Genomic DNA, 15,987 nt, shown 5'->3' with positions numbered 1-15,987 from the left:
GAATTCGTCAGAATGCATTATTGTACAGCACTCTTGGTCGATCGACTGGTCCAAGTGGTCGATCGACCACCCCAGGAGATGATGCGCAAGTTAAAAGATCGATAATTCCAAAGCCCATTGTGATTAGATTTAGGAATAAAGGTTACGCAGGATTATTCCTATATAACGTAACCTTAGTTTTCAGAATAATCGTCCAGTTTTTATTATCAAGTTCTTAATATACAATTCGATAGTCATTAGTTTAGATTATTTTCCTTCAATAATGATTTCTTTACATTCGGTTTCGATCTTTCCTCTTCAATTATCCCTACGGTATTTTCTGTTCCTTCGTTTAATACTCGTTGCTTTAATTCATTCGTAGTATAGAGTTGTTAGGTTAGAATTCCAGAAGCCAATTATCGTTTTATGTTAATTGTTCATTTAATTAATCTAAACATGAATTCGTTAGCTTTATTTGATAATATTATTGCTGTTTTTATCACAAATATGAGTAGCTAAATCAACCCCGCTAAGATGTAGGGGAGCTATAGCGTAGATGGCATAAATTATAGGCGATTTCGATTAACGGTATGGTCGATCGACCAATACCCCTGGTTGATCGACTGGTTACACGTCTGGTTTTGCTTTGTTTGTTTCGTTAGGAGCTTTATCTTTCAATGAGACCGAGAGGAGACTTGATAGATGCTCAAGCTTGACCATCCCGTACATCGAGAGATAGGAATGGACAATAATTAACGAATTAAAACGACTAAATTGCTAAGATCGAGAGATATCGTGATTTAGTTTCCATTAGGAATCATTAATGAAGAACGAGAGTTGGTATTAATGAGACTTAGGGATTGGTAGCATAGGCCGAGAGGTAGCTACTATTTAACATGGACCGAGAGAACTTGTTTTCCCCATCCTTCGCGACCGTTTTTCGAAGTTACCTAGGATTATGTGCCATCGCAGCTATAGTGAACCGACCGTCTTAGCTCTTCTTTTATCATTTGCTTACTCTAAATTTTATTCTTTGCTTATTTATTTTTGCATTTTAGACTTAGATAAACTTTAATCCAAAACCCCCAGAAATTCATAGACTAAAATTAAAACAATTAGAATTCCCTACCTCCCTGCGGATCAACCCTTACTACCGCTTGCTAGTTGTAGTTTGAAAAATTATAAATATTATTTTTGATACTTACATCGACAGGTATCAAATTTTGGCGCCGTCGCCGGGGAGGCAGCGCTAGTTTTAGTTGTTTTTTATTTTAGTCTGTGTTTCGCCTCAAGGGAAGACTGAGTACCTTGAGGCAGTTCTTACCATTTCCTCTAGTGTTGTTTTGTTAGGTCCTACAGGTCCTATCTACAGTACTTCAGAAGGGTGCACCCATGTTCCATTCTCAAGAGCAGCAGGTGTCATTTTGTGGGAGATGCGGCGGAGCGGGACACACATCTGAGGCATGCAGGAGCCCTAATGAGAAGATGTTTTCTTTTCATCAACTTCAGCTCGACAATTCGTATAATTACGCTCCTACTTCACCGCATCAACCATATGTGCCTCCTTATGAAGCCCCACCACTATCCACTCCGTCACAGCAAGAGTAAAATAATGAAGTTGCAGAGTTGATAAGTCTAGTGCAGCTGCTTATAGTAGAGGTACAGAAAAGTAATGCGGCGAATGAGGTCTCAATCGCGGAGCTGAAATCTCAATTTGCTACATTAGATAAGAATGCAGCTTAGATACCGAGTCAATTTCACTCTCTGAATCAGTGTATTGAGACCGTACATGCAATGACGCTGAGGAGCGGGTCTACTCTTGATGGACCTGAGAAAGCTGCTGAAAAAGGGAAGAAGAAAAAGGGCGAGAAAAAGACGATCAGCAGTAATCACGGTCGATCGACCACATCACCCAGTCGATCGACCAGTCCGCGCAATAGTGTAGTTTCTGGTCCTGAGGAAGCCAGTCGATCGACCGACCTCACTGGTCGATCGACTGAAAACGCAGCTGATGATGAGCCATTTCGTCCTCCAATGCCAGATAAGTTGAGGGACTACTTGTTTCTGGGTAATACAACTCCGAAATCATCGAGGGAAGATCCATATGCTAATGGGTCCGTTCCGATTCCAAAGTATGAGCCTACGACGGTCAATGGTTCATTCCTGAGACGGTCTGAAGAGGGTTCGAGTTACAACAAGGATAAAGTAGTGGATTTTCAGCCTAAGTCCACCGATGCCGGTATGAGAGACCTAGAGGAGAGGGTTAAGTTACTTTTGCAAGCCCCATATCCAGAGAGGCTGGTGCCAACGAAGGATGAGGTATATTTTGAAAAATTTAAAAATGTCATTCATAGTCTTAATGTGCAAGTACCTTTTCTTGAGTTGGTAAATCAAGTTCACGCTTATATGAAATTCATGAAGCAGCTTTTAAATAAGAAGCAAAAACATGATAGGGTCGAGTCTGTTAATTTAACTGAAGAATCTAGCTCTTATTTGACTCACACTGCTCCACACAAGTTAGCTGACCCGGGTACCTTTTTAGTCCCTTGTAAAATTGGTACCTTCTCAATTGAGAAGGCACTATGTGATTTAGGGTCTAGTATTAGTGTCATGCCTTTGAGTCTTGCTAGGAGATTAGGATTGACTAGATTTGCGGTCACTAATATTACAGTGCAAATGGCTGATCGTTCTGCGGTCCAGCCCGTAGGAGTCCTAGAGGATATTCCTGTGCAAATAGGAAAATTCTTCTTCCCAGTTGACTTTATTGTGTTAGACATACCCGAGGATGCCCATATCCCTATCATTTTGGGTAGACCCTTTTTGAACACTGCTGGTGCAGTTATTGATGTTGGCTCAGGGACACTGACCTTTAAGGTGGGGAAGTAGTCTATTAGTTTTGCCCAGACTTATAGGAAGAAAGATGCTATATGTCCTGTGACTTGTAATGCGATTTCTACTCGTAAGTCTTATGTTGTAATTACTGACACTCCTCCTTCATTACCTGTGCATATTCCTGTTATGACACCTCCGCCCCAGAATGGGAGCAAATAGGAGGACAATTCTTCTGTTTTGGATGTTGCTGGAATTGGTTTGAGGAAGAAAGAGCCGCTGATCGCTCCAGCTGTTAAGGAGCCCATTGTTCAGAGAGGCGGTTTGGGATGTCTGAGCTATGCAACTGATGAGGAGCCGGATGAGGAGCCCAAGAAGAAGGAGCCAGTAAAAATTTCGGAGTCGGATCTTGAGTGTGAGGAGTTAGAAGATGATGGCCATGCTTGGGAAGATGCTAGAGATGATCCATTGAGTATCCCAGTCGGAGTAGAGTGGAGTCCAGCTTCTGAGATGAGCACTGCGGAAGCTACTTCATGTAGACAGAAGCCTTGGTCGGAGATTTTCCGCAGTTTCCGTTGATCTATGCGTTTCTTAGATCCTTTTAAGGACTATTTTATTGCGTTTTAGACTATTTATTGCTTTGGTTTGCGCTATACTTCGCTTTAATAAGTTTGCTTAGGATTTTAAAAACTTTAGACTTTACATTTGGGTTTTGCGCAATTTTGGGCGCGTTATTATGTGTATTTGCAGGTTCATAGACCTTATCAGCTCGATTTATTGAGCTAATTCGAAGAAAATCAGAACTTACAGCAGGTTTATCGGTCGATCGACTGGCCTGAGTAGTCGATCGACTGAGCTGCGATACCAGGAGCCTCTGTTCCTGTTCACGCTGGTCGATCGACTGCCTGCTATGGTCGATCGACCACTCTCACTGCTATACCTGTTCTCGACCATTCCCCTGCTGTGTTTGGTCGATTTGCGGAGTTGAGGGAGTTTTTTCTCCACTTTATTCTTCGATTTATTTCTGTTTTCTTCCGTTTCTTATTTTGCACATAATTTTGCGTTTAATAAATTGCTCCCTCGGAATTACGCGCGGTCCTTTTGTTTCTTTTCAGGTACCTATGGTAGCACTGCTGGCTACCGAAACCTCCTAGCTCACGCTGGTTTGGGGAGGTTTCCTTCTGCGCTTAAAGTCTTGTGAGTTTCCGAGTTTAATTTCATGTCTTATTTAGTTATTATAACGCAAATTCCCGTTTCCCTTTTATTTCATTATATGATTTTGCACAATGGGGACATTGTGTGATTTGGTTTGGGGAAGGGTTTTGCATTGCATTCTCATGTTTCATTGCATTTCTGTTTCATGTTTATTGCATTTCGGTTTGCATTTGTTATTTTATTTCCTATATATATACAGAAAATATCAAAAAATTGAAAAATTTCAAAATTTCAAATATTGCACATTTGTTTTAGCATATAGGTCGAGTCGGAACGGTAGTATTTCAATGATGACATTGCATTTGCATCTGTTTATGCCTAAACCTTGCTAATTAACATGTTATTAGTAGAATCATATATGCATAATCTACGAGTTTTCGTTAATTTATTTGCTGAATCTTGAGACTTGACTTAGATTTTTGGCAAACTACTTATATTTTCTGAGATTTAGAGCTTATAGCTGGTGTCATCTATGACCAGTTTATCTAGGAATGTGAGTAGTACTCCTTATGAGACATGTTACATAAATTTGCATAAATATGAACTTAATCTGCTTAATACCTGTGTGCATTCGGTTTGTGGTTTGTTGACACATATGGTAGAGGTTTCCCTTTATTCATTTTACCCATGAGCCCCTCATGGCCAAAAATAGCTTTTTGTCCCTTTTACTACATCCTATATTCAGCCTGCCTTTGTCAAGCTAGTAGTATTAGTCTTTGGGAATGTTCTTATTATTTTTGGTTGCATATACTCTTATTGAGATGATGTTGAATGAAAGAATGAAGGAGGAAAAAGAATTGGAAAAGTTGAAAGAAAAAAAAAAAGAGAAAAAAAGAGATTCGAGAAAAAATTCAGTCCATCGACCGGCTACATTGGTCGATCGACTGCGGACTGCAGTAGTGAAAGAGAACTTCGAAAATCATATGCTACAATTGTTATGAGTTGGTGATTTAAACTCCCATGTTGTATTTATATCATTTGGGGAGTTGACTTTTATGGAGGTTGTGAGTTTTGTGCCTCAATTTGGCGCCGTTTTGTATCGATTGTTCTTGAGCAAGAAGTTGGATGTTGTTGTAATTTGGATCTGTAGTTACTAGCTTGGCTTTAACTCCTCATATCCAAATTTATCTTAGCCCCTTCTTACCCATTACCTCACATATCCATATTTACCTCGGCATGTGTCATGGTCATTTGTTTGGTTGGAATGCATATGTACGGTTGTGGAGATTATTTTCATGTTAGATTGCAGGCATGTTCTTATAGGTCGTAGTTAGGTGAGAGTCATTACATTTACTTCTTTCTATCTTTACATATACTCACCTGTATTTATTGAGTGATATGAGCGACCCGTGAGAGTCCGATATGATAAGTCTCTATAGTTGACGGTTCAGCAGTTTTTAACGACTTCATAACTCGTTTGCATGATTCATATTGCTAGTTGATTGTTAGTTTTTGCATTAAATTGGTTTAGGCTATTCAGCTTGCATTTCGCTCTGAGATTTAACTCGTTCCATTAGGTTTTACGATCGAGTCTAGTTGTTGCTTGGGGACAAGCAAGGGTTTGGTTTGGGGAAGTTTGATGCGTGTCTAATATATGATGTTTTGCACCTCATTTTACACGCATTTCAGAGCTCAATTGAGTAGTTTATGCTACTATTTCCCTTGTTTCGTGTATTTCTTCCTTTTTGTGTGATATTGCAGAAATATGAAGATTTCAGCGGAAAATGAGCCAAATCCGTTCCTAAATATTTAGCACAGCATTTGACATGTAGTATTGACTCGAGGAATGAGCTTGGTGCGCGTTTCAAGGCCTAAAGATAGCAAAAGCATGGGTGCGTACGAGTTTAACAAGCAAAGAAGCACTTCACGATATTGCAGCCTGTTTCAGATGGCAATATCTCGAGTTCTAGAGCTGATAATCGAGTGATTCCAAATTGAGATGAAAGCTTATCCTCTTAGCTTTCCAACGCCGCGTAGAACGCCTGATTTGACCAAGTAACGAAGAAATGGCAGCTGTTTTAAGATTGGTGCGCGCTACAGAATTCGTCAGAATGCATTACTGTACATCACTCTTGGTCGATCGACTGGTCCAAGTGGTCGATCAACCACCCCATGAGCTGATGCGCAAGCTAAAAGATCGAGAATTCCAAAGCCCATTGTGATTAGGTTTAGGAATAAAGGTTACGCAGGATTATTCCTATATAACGTAACCTTAGTTTTCAGAATAATCGTCCAGTTTTTATTATCAAGTTCTTAATATACAATTCGATAGTCATTAGTTTAGATTATTTTCCTTCAATAAAGCTTTCTTTACATTCGGTTTCGATCTTTCCTCTTCAATTCTCCCTACGGTATTTTCTGTTCCTTCGTTTAATACTCGCTGCTTTAATTCATTCGTAGTATAGAGTTGTTAGGTTAGAATTCCAAAAGCCAATTATCGTTTTATGTTAATTGTTCATTTAATTAATCTAAGCATGAATTCGTTAGCTTTATTTGATAATATTATTGCTGTTTTTATCATAAATATGAGTAGCTAAATCAACCCCGCTAAGATGTAGGAGAGCTATAGCGTAGATGGCATAAATTATAGGCGATTTCGATTCACAGTATGGTCGATCGACTGGTTACGCGTCTGGTTTTGCTTTGTTTGTTTCGTTAGGAGATTTATCTTTCAATGAGACCGAGAGGAGACTTGATAGATGCTCAAGCTTGACCATCCCGTAGATCGAGAGATAGGAATGAACAATAATTAACGAATTAAAACGACTAAATTGCTAAGATCGAGAGATATCGTGATTTAGTTTGCATTAGGAATCATTAATCAAGAACGAGAGTTGGTATTAATGAGACTTAGGGATTGGTAGCATAGGCCGAGAGGTAGCTACTATTTAACATCGACCGAGAGGACTTGTTTTCCCCATCCTTCGCGACCGTTTTTCGAAGTTACCTAGGATTATGTGCCATCGCAGCTATAGTGAACCGACCGTCTTAGCTCTTCTTTTATCATTTGCTTACTCTAAATTTTATTTTTTGCTTATTTATTTTTTCATTTTAGACTTAGATAAACTTTAATCCAAAACCCCCAGAAATTCATAGACTAAAATTAAAACAATTAGAATTCCCTACCTCCCTGCGGATCGACCCTTACTACCGCTTGCTAGTTGTAGTTTGGAAAATTATAAATATTATTTTTGATACTTACATCGACAGGTATCATTAATCCATTCATCATTGACAAGCACCCTATCTATTCTACTAAACACCCTTGTTGAGCTAGGTTGTTTATTATTCCAAGTAAAATACGACCCGGTACATTTCATATCCTGAAGACCACAACTATCAATGGTATTTTGGAAAGGAATAATCTCACTATCCTTCACAGGTAGACCAATCTTCTCATCCAAATGTAACACATTATTAATAGGGTTATTTAATGAGAATACTCCAAACTATATGTGTCCTTCTCAAAATACTCCAAACTATGTTTTAACTACCATTACATCTAACTATTACACCCTTTCTCTTTTAACAGAATTGTCCATTTGTTAACCTGTAATAGCAGGTAAAAGCAAGCATTGATACCACCTTTCTCATATTAACTAAACTTTATCTTCCTCCCCCTCCATTACACTAACCTGCGTTTTACCAAAAAAAAAAAAAATTATACTAACCTGCAATTTTTTTCCAGATTATTTCACCCTCTCTCTCCTCTCTTCTCCTACATTATCACCCCTCTTGCTTTATAAGGTTGATTTTTCAGATTATTTCACCCTCTCTTCTCCTTAAATTTAAGGCAGTAGAGCAACATATGAACTCGGATGTATGTGGAAGGATATGGAAAATCAACCTTATAATAAAAACCCCAAAATAAGAACCCTAATCAGGCCTTCGCAAATCAAGAATCACACTCAAAATATAACCACCGTAAATCAACAATCCAAAAAAACCCGAATAATTAATTCACAAATCAAGAAAACTCATTTTAAATAATTTACGAAAAACATAAGAAATCACCTCAATAATTGTTCAACCGTGTAGAAAAAAAAATATAAATTAGGAAATTAGAATTATCGCAAGAAGCTTGTTTAGATTAAGCAGAAGGATTATCAAACCAAAATGTCTACATTTTTAAATGGGGGAAATTGCAAATATGAGTACATTTTTCAAGAGTTACCACAATAATCTAGTGAAATTTCTACATCAATAAATGAATGTAGATTAAAATTGAACAATCATAAACATGTGAGTAAAGTGAGCAATTGTTTTGACATGGAATCCTAGTAGCAACCATCTTAACTGGAAACCCACATGTAGAGTTCTTGAGCATGTTCGTTACGTTGCACAAAAATTAACACTGGCAGATTCAAGCTTTACTGAAGGGAAAACAAAAACAAATAAGCTTTTATTACGAAAGAAGATTAATGGCGTTTTGGGGAGTATTGGAGTTTTAGAGAAGAATAAGGGAGTTCTGGAAATTTGAGGAATTGTAATGGAGATTTGAAGAACGAAAATAAAGGAAAAAAAATTAAACCAGTGTAACAGGTAGCCCTTCCACCTATTTTAGTGAGTGGGAAAGGGTGTAATAGTTGATTGTAATGGTAGTTAAAACATAGTTTGGAGTATTTTGAGAAGCACACCTATAATTTGGAGTATTCTCATTAAATAACCCTTATTAATATCCCCCAATACTATCCAAGGATCCCTTGCAGCCAATCTTAAAAGAGCATTCCACAAAGGCACTCTATCTTCTATTCTGTTAAATCCATAAACATAAGTAGCATAGAATTCTGTGTTGAAAATAAGATCCTTAACCTTATTATGAATGAATTGAGCATCCATATCAATAACTGTCACATTATACTTCACCTCTTTCCAAAGTAACCATATCCTCCCTCCATCATGATAATGATGGTTAGTGTTATACTTCCATCCATCACATAAACTAGCCACTACCTTATTTAGAGACCCAGGTCTTACCCTGGTCTCAAGGAGCCCAAATAGGTCCACATTAGCTTGATGTAGACACCACTTAATATCTTTCTGTTTATCCAGACTGTTAAGGCCCCTTATGTTCCAGACACCTATACTACCCATGAGAGGCAGGAGCCTCCCCTCCACCTCCTTTATCAACCATTGGTGCCATGTTAGCCATTTCATTATTAAAGTTCACTACAAACAGTCCATCTTTACCTCGTGGTAGCCTAGACTCATGTCTGGTTATCCTGGTTAAAACTCTTGCTGGTGTTAGAACAATATTGCTAGTAGTGTTCACAGGTGGGACAATTGGAGTTATCAACCCTGCATTCCCACTGTTGCCCTTACTCTGCACCCTATTCACCAACCCAGGTAAACCAGTATGCTGAATACCTGATCCTTCCTTAGGCAAACTTGGGTATTCTGCTTTGCCAACATGTGTTTCTACAGGTTCTCTCCTCATCCAGACCTTCTTGTTAGAAAGCTACCTCATTGGCTGTGGAGGCAATCTAATCCATCATGTTCCTTTCCTATACTGATTCTCCCTATGCCCAATCCCTTTACATTTAATACAAGTAACTGGTAACCAGTCATATTCAACTAGTACTGTCACATTCTGCCCCATTTTATCTATAAACGTGATTTTCTCAAGAAATTGTTGATCAATCCCAACCTCTACCATAACTCTAACAAAGCCTAATAAGGATATGTCCAAGGTAAGTTCATCAACTCTAACAAATTTCCCTATTATAGAGGCCAGACATTTTGCAGACATTTTGCTCCCCAAAATTTTAAATCCAATCCCATCAACTTCACCCAAATAGGGACTATTTTAACTGAGACTTTGGTGATCTTAGTATTAGGTTCCCAAGGGCGAACAATCACCGGTTTACCATCAAACAAAAACATCCCCTTCTCCAAAACTAACTTCTTGTGTTCCATCGTCGCAAATCTCGCCACAAATAAACCATTTGGCATGAAAGAAATCTTAGAAATCTCATAGTCCCTTCATTCCCTCCGAAGATAACCTTCCATGGCCCTCCATGGAGGGTTAGCCCCCATCACATACCCATAAATCGCAAATGATCAATAATCTATCTCCTCCTGAACATCATCTAAAGTGAGTTTAAGCATATTACCTGCCAGAGCAGCTACAGTGGGTCCTTCCTCAACAGACAATGATTTCCCCTGACTGGTCAGTTGGTTATCAGTTTGATCCGTCGTACCATTCACCACTTCTATTTCCGTACTCGCATCCTCCGGTGTGGTTTCGATCGTTACCACAGGGTCTGGCTAAACTATTCCAGCACTGCGTAACATCGACGCAGCCTCCGCCCGAATTTTGGCTATTTCCACCTCCCGATCATCTGGTAAAATTGAATTATTACTATTAATATCTGAAATATTATTATCTGATTTTTTGGTTTTTTCTGTATTAATTGATTGCATATTATTATTACTATTGTGTTTAGATTGTAATGATGTTGATGAATGAATTAGGTTGAATCGGTTTGATAAATTTGTTCTTCGCCATTGCAAAGAATCGTAAGAAGCTTCTCTCTCTGTATTAATTGATTGCATGAACTAATATGAATTAGGTTGAATCGGTTTGATAATTTTTTTGGTTTTTTCTGTATTAATTGATTGCATGAACTAATATGTTAAGTTCATTTCCTTGTAATTAGTCAAGTTTATCATCGTACATGGATTAAACCGACATAGTATAAGGAACCAAGGATGATTATGAATTATGACTAATATGTTTGCAAGTGTGAATAAATGAGAAAAATGGTGAATAAAATAAAGGAGTGTTAGAATGCCCTTTAAAATATAATTAACCAATTAATACCACTGAGTCACGGATTAAACCGTCATGGTATATGGAACCAAGGATGATTTCGGTAATGGTCAAAATATTTGTCATAAAAATGAATTAAAATGGTAAAAACCGTGAAAGGAAAGAAGTAAAAATAAAAGGAAAAGGTTGTGGAAAGACGAACTCAAACACAATTGAGTCTGACCCGAGAAGCCACAAGAGGCGCGAGTCTCTTTGCATAGCAAAGAGCTTTTGTCTCAGGCCAAAACTCGGTTTTGGCTCATCTAACCTATATTTGGCTCATGTTATGCATTGTTCATGCTTATAAACCCATAAAAACAGTAAAGATATGAAATAAGTGGAATATTTATACCCTCAAACTTACATGTTATGATGTTTGCGAGGTAGACGACTATTAAGACGGTTTTCTCGTTATGCGACTACTCGGGATCAAAGAAGTTTAAAAAAGTGCCTTAAAAAAGGATTTTGTTTTGAAAAGATGTTGAAAATATGTTGTTTGAAAACATGTTGATTAATGTTGAGTTGGTCGAATGGATCGGTAGGTCGAAAACACGTGTCGATTTCTTGACTTAAGAAGTCGAGGTCTTGAGTTTTAAGGGAGAAGGAGGGGGTGAACTCTCGCGTAAGGGATTATGGTGTGTAAAGGTTGGTATTTATCGCGAAATGTGGGGTGTTAAGTCGGTTGAGGTTGCTTGGAGGTTAAGGAGGAAGCCCATTGAGGCGCGAGTCACCTAGTGCCTCAATGGGGTGTCCTGTCCTTTTCGAAAATTTTGATTTTTTTTTTTGTTCAAACCAATGTTTTGGTTGGTTGTGTTTTGTGGTTTGTGTGATTGCTTAGCCGCCTAACCTTTATTTTGGGTGTTATTTGGGGTGGGTATTTTGTGTGTTTGACTCGGGTTTGACCCGTGTTGACTCGGGATTTGAATTTTGAGTCGGTTTTTGGCTCGGTGTCGGTTTTGACTCTAATTAGTGTCATGTTAATGCAAATGGCATGATAAAACCATTTATGGCCTTATTTATGACATTCGAGAATAGGGTTGACTCGGAGTGCGGTTTTCTGTGTCGGTCATATCCAAGTAATGCATTAAATTGTCTCATGTATAGCCAATCCACGCACGCATGTCAAGGACATGTGGTAGTCCGATCATCATCAGGTGTTTTTTGGAAGGTGCAGATACTGGGTATCTACAGAAGGCAAAATCCAAAGGCTCTGCGCCTCGCCGCATAGGAAACGGAAGGGTCTTCCCTATCTATGAAATGGTCTACAAAGTCAAACATTCGTACACCCTTAGAGGTTACAAGTCGATCCACCTCAGCTTTGGTCAGTCCTAAAAGGTCCCTAAATTTATTTTTATATCCTTGGGAGCTAGAAGGTAAAGCTCATTTAACCTTCATTCACTACAAATTCTTCGGGAAAAGGACAAATTTCGCCTCCAGGAAAGGAAAATACGTGATAATCCGGGTTCCAATATTCGAGACAAGCATCAAGAAATGGTCTTACCACTTTTACTTGTTTAAAACTGATGATCGATCCGAAAATACCCATATCATGCTTCTCCGTGTTCGAAAACTCATTAGTCCATTCTTTGAGTCGGGATTCAAAAACATCCATATTTTTGGAAATATTTGTTTGAGAGAAATTATATATATTTGATGAGCTACGGAGTAATTGATGGAAGAATTGTGAGAATAGAAGCTAACCCGAGGCCTCTATTTATACTATTTGACCTTTCCTAATTCTGCTCAAGAAGAGACCAGCTCAAGAGAAAACGCAGCAACAGCTGCGTCCTTAGGAAGCATTGCAGCTCTTGCTGCGCCTCTTCCCCAGCCTTATTCTCTGTTAATTCCTGCGAGGATCTTTACTATTCCGGTTTTAGCTATTGTTTCCTATTCCTATAGGGATATATTTGGTGAATTCGGAAAATTTTCTTTCCTTACCAAATTCCTACTCTTATTTCGCCGCAGAATACAACTCCAACGAGGGTTCGCTTTTCGAGACGATATCGTCATTTCACATTTTGTCACAAGCATACTTACTCATTTAATTTCTTTTTTTTTTTTGGAATCATTTCGCTCCCTCAATTTTTTATTATTTTCAACTTCTTTACATTTAGTTTTTTTCATTTATTTTCTTTTTTTAGGGGGAAGCACTCCCGTTGTCCGTCGCACGTCGAGCTATTTTTTTGCTCACTACGGGGCAGCACTCCCGTTGTTTATCGCGCGTCAAGTTGTTTTTCTTTCTCAGTACGGAGCACTATTTTTTTCTTTTTCTCTACGTTTTCTTTATTTCTACATTCTTTCCGACTTGATCAAGTTTCATTTTATGCTATTTAGTTCAGTTTCTCACTTTGCTACATGTGTTTCTGTTTGCGATTTTCTATGTGAATTTCGGCGGCATGACGGCGTAAACCGACAGTATGCCAAAACCTGTTTCCAAGATAACCTGCAGGTACGATAGATTTTACACCCACCAGCAGCAAATGGCTCGCAAGCCGTCATATGTACACGGCAAAATGTAAATATATACAGCAAAATTCGGGCTCATGCCCGAAAGCAAAGTAAATGTACAAACTACAAGTCTATGTGCGACAATCAGCCAGACGACCCTTCAACTCTGCCACCATCGCCTCGAGAATGGCGATATCAGCATCTTGATCCCCAAGCTTCCTTGGTAGGCGGGCCGTCTCCTCTAGCGACTCTTCCAGCTCACGCTCCCTCTAAAAGGAAGAAAACTGATGAATGATAAAGCATACAAAGGCAAGTACTCCGAAAGTACCTTAAATATCTCATGTTTATCAAGAAAAGAAGAAACGGAGGTTAATACCTGTCGTCTCGGGCCACCTGAAAGAGCTTCCGTAGCCATCGCTCGCAGCTGGCTGGCCATCCTCCACAGCTCTCCATGACTCGACAGTGCCACCTGCATTTCCATTTTGAAAAATGGATTTAATGCCGTGTTCTTACACGATCACTTCAAAAAAAGATAAGACAGTCTAAAATGGGGGTTTGCCCTCCTCACGACATGCTGCTACTCTTCGAGTCCAGCCTCTGTCACCACCTTGGTGAAGGACGGAATCTCCATGGACACCGTCGTACCAGCTGGGCCCGGGTACTCCAGCGTCTCAGGAAAAGCTGGGTGCTCGACGCCCGCCACCTCAATCTTCTGCCAAGTCAAGACCGTTATTTCCAAGCTTTAGTTAAAAGAATTCATCATTTCAAACAGACAAGAAAGAAGTATACTCACCACGATCGGCCAGTACACTAGGCTCCTCCGCACAAACTCCGAGTACTCGAGCTCGGGGAGGAAAAGAGTGTCACCACTCGCTCCTGCCAGGTCATCCGTCCTCTCGGCCTCCAAAGGCTCCCTAAACATTGTCCGTGGAGGGTCTATGGGAACCACGAAGACGTCACAGAGGCACTGCTAAGCCAACCGCTCACTCAGGTACCACACAGGTCCCATGGGCGTCGCCATAAGTACCCTACTCGAAATTCTAGAACGAAAAACTTTGGCCATGAAGGTTGGAGCGCCAGCCTAAGCCTCCCAGGGTCTCGGCACCCATTAAAATGGATACCAGGGGTCATTCATATGGTTGTTATTAATAAGAAAAAATGCAAATAAGATCGAAAGCGAGGTAGAGTGCTCACATTGTCAAGCTGCACGGCATCGACACCCCTCCTGCAAGTGTCGTAGGAAGACTGCTGACTCTTCTGCTGACAAATGATCTAGTCTCTGACCAAGAGGTACTCTCTCGCCACATCTGTGGCCCTCGTAGGAGCAAAGCCGGGGAAGTACGAGTACGCCCGTGCCTAAAAAAGAAAAGAAATCACTCAAAATGATCATTCATTTTATTTAAAATGATCTTTTATTCCGCTCAAAATAATCCTTTATTTGATTCAGAACTTTTCAAAAAGTCATGATCTTTCATATTTCATATCTTTCAAAACTCATTTCGATTCAAATGATCCTTCATTATCTATTTTCGAAATATATTTTATTTTCAAATGATCATTCATTTCATTTCTAAATGAGCTTTCATTTATAAAGCGATCTATCGTTTCTAAATTCTATAAAAGAGAAATAAAGGAAGGTTCATACCTCCAAAATGAGACCTGGACCAACAGTAGCAGGAGAAGTTCCCTTCTCCATCAACTCAGGACGAACCATGTCCCTCATGTACCGTGTGAGAACCGCAAAGCTAGGAGTAACCCAGTCCAGACAACTCAGGTTACTCAAGTCAGCGAGGAAAGGAAGAGTCTTCGTCGATAGCCTCTCCCCCTTGTCTCCGAAGTATATTGAAGATAGAAACCACCAAAGCCACGGACGGGCTCGCTTCTCAGTTGTGCACGGTAGAGGAGGCACTATGCCACCATCTGCAGTCATCTACACCCTGGTCGGAACCTTACCGTCAAAGTAATATTTGACGTAAGAACTCGGAACTAGGCCGGGTACCCTAGCCGCGGCCCTGGCCAAGTTCCAGCCGATCAAACCCCTAGCCTCAGCTGAATCCACTCTCATGGCCGTCGCAGGCCACACTATTGTCTCTTTTCCACAAGGCAAGCTGGAGATCATGCCGTAGTCCCCTAAATTTACCCTGATCTCTCCAAAAGGCATATGGAAAGTCAAGGTCGTATCCCCGAAATGAACCAGGAAGGCTCGAATCAGGTGCATGTTGGTCCAAATCTTCTTCCTCTTGATCTCACGCAAGCCCCCCACCAAAGCTCCAAAGGCCCCACACTCGATGATCGCCTTTTCCGCTTCCGACAACTTCTCAAAGGCCTCCATCATGGTCGTATACCCAGAAAACAACCTCATATTCCCAGCCTCCTGCATTTTCAAAGATTTATAAGCTTCTAAGCTAAGTAAAGCAGATAAAATATAAAGAAATGACTCAATGCAAAGCCAGGTAGAAAGCTCACCATTCTTCTTGTTGTACGGAATGATAAGTGTCTCTCCACTGCGCAAATGAGATGTCGGCCGTCCATTTATCGGCCCACTCAGGCGCAGGCAAAAGCTGACGCCCCCTCCTCCTGACGGTGACCCTCATGGGCACCTCTTCCTCTTTCTCCATCTACTCCGCGACTCCTATATAAACCACCATGGCCGAAAGGGGATGAATGTCCACCTCCATGGGGTCTCGCCCCGAAGTAGAAGGTAC

The sequence above is a fragment of the Silene latifolia genome, chromosome Y, assembly GCF_048544455.1.
Source record: "Silene latifolia isolate original U9 population chromosome Y, ASM4854445v1, whole genome shotgun sequence".
NCBI classification, from domain to species: domain Eukaryota; kingdom Viridiplantae; phylum Streptophyta; class Magnoliopsida; order Caryophyllales; family Caryophyllaceae; genus Silene; species Silene latifolia.
The sequence above is the reverse complement of the archived record's forward strand: the minus strand, read 5'-3'. Positions refer to the sequence as shown.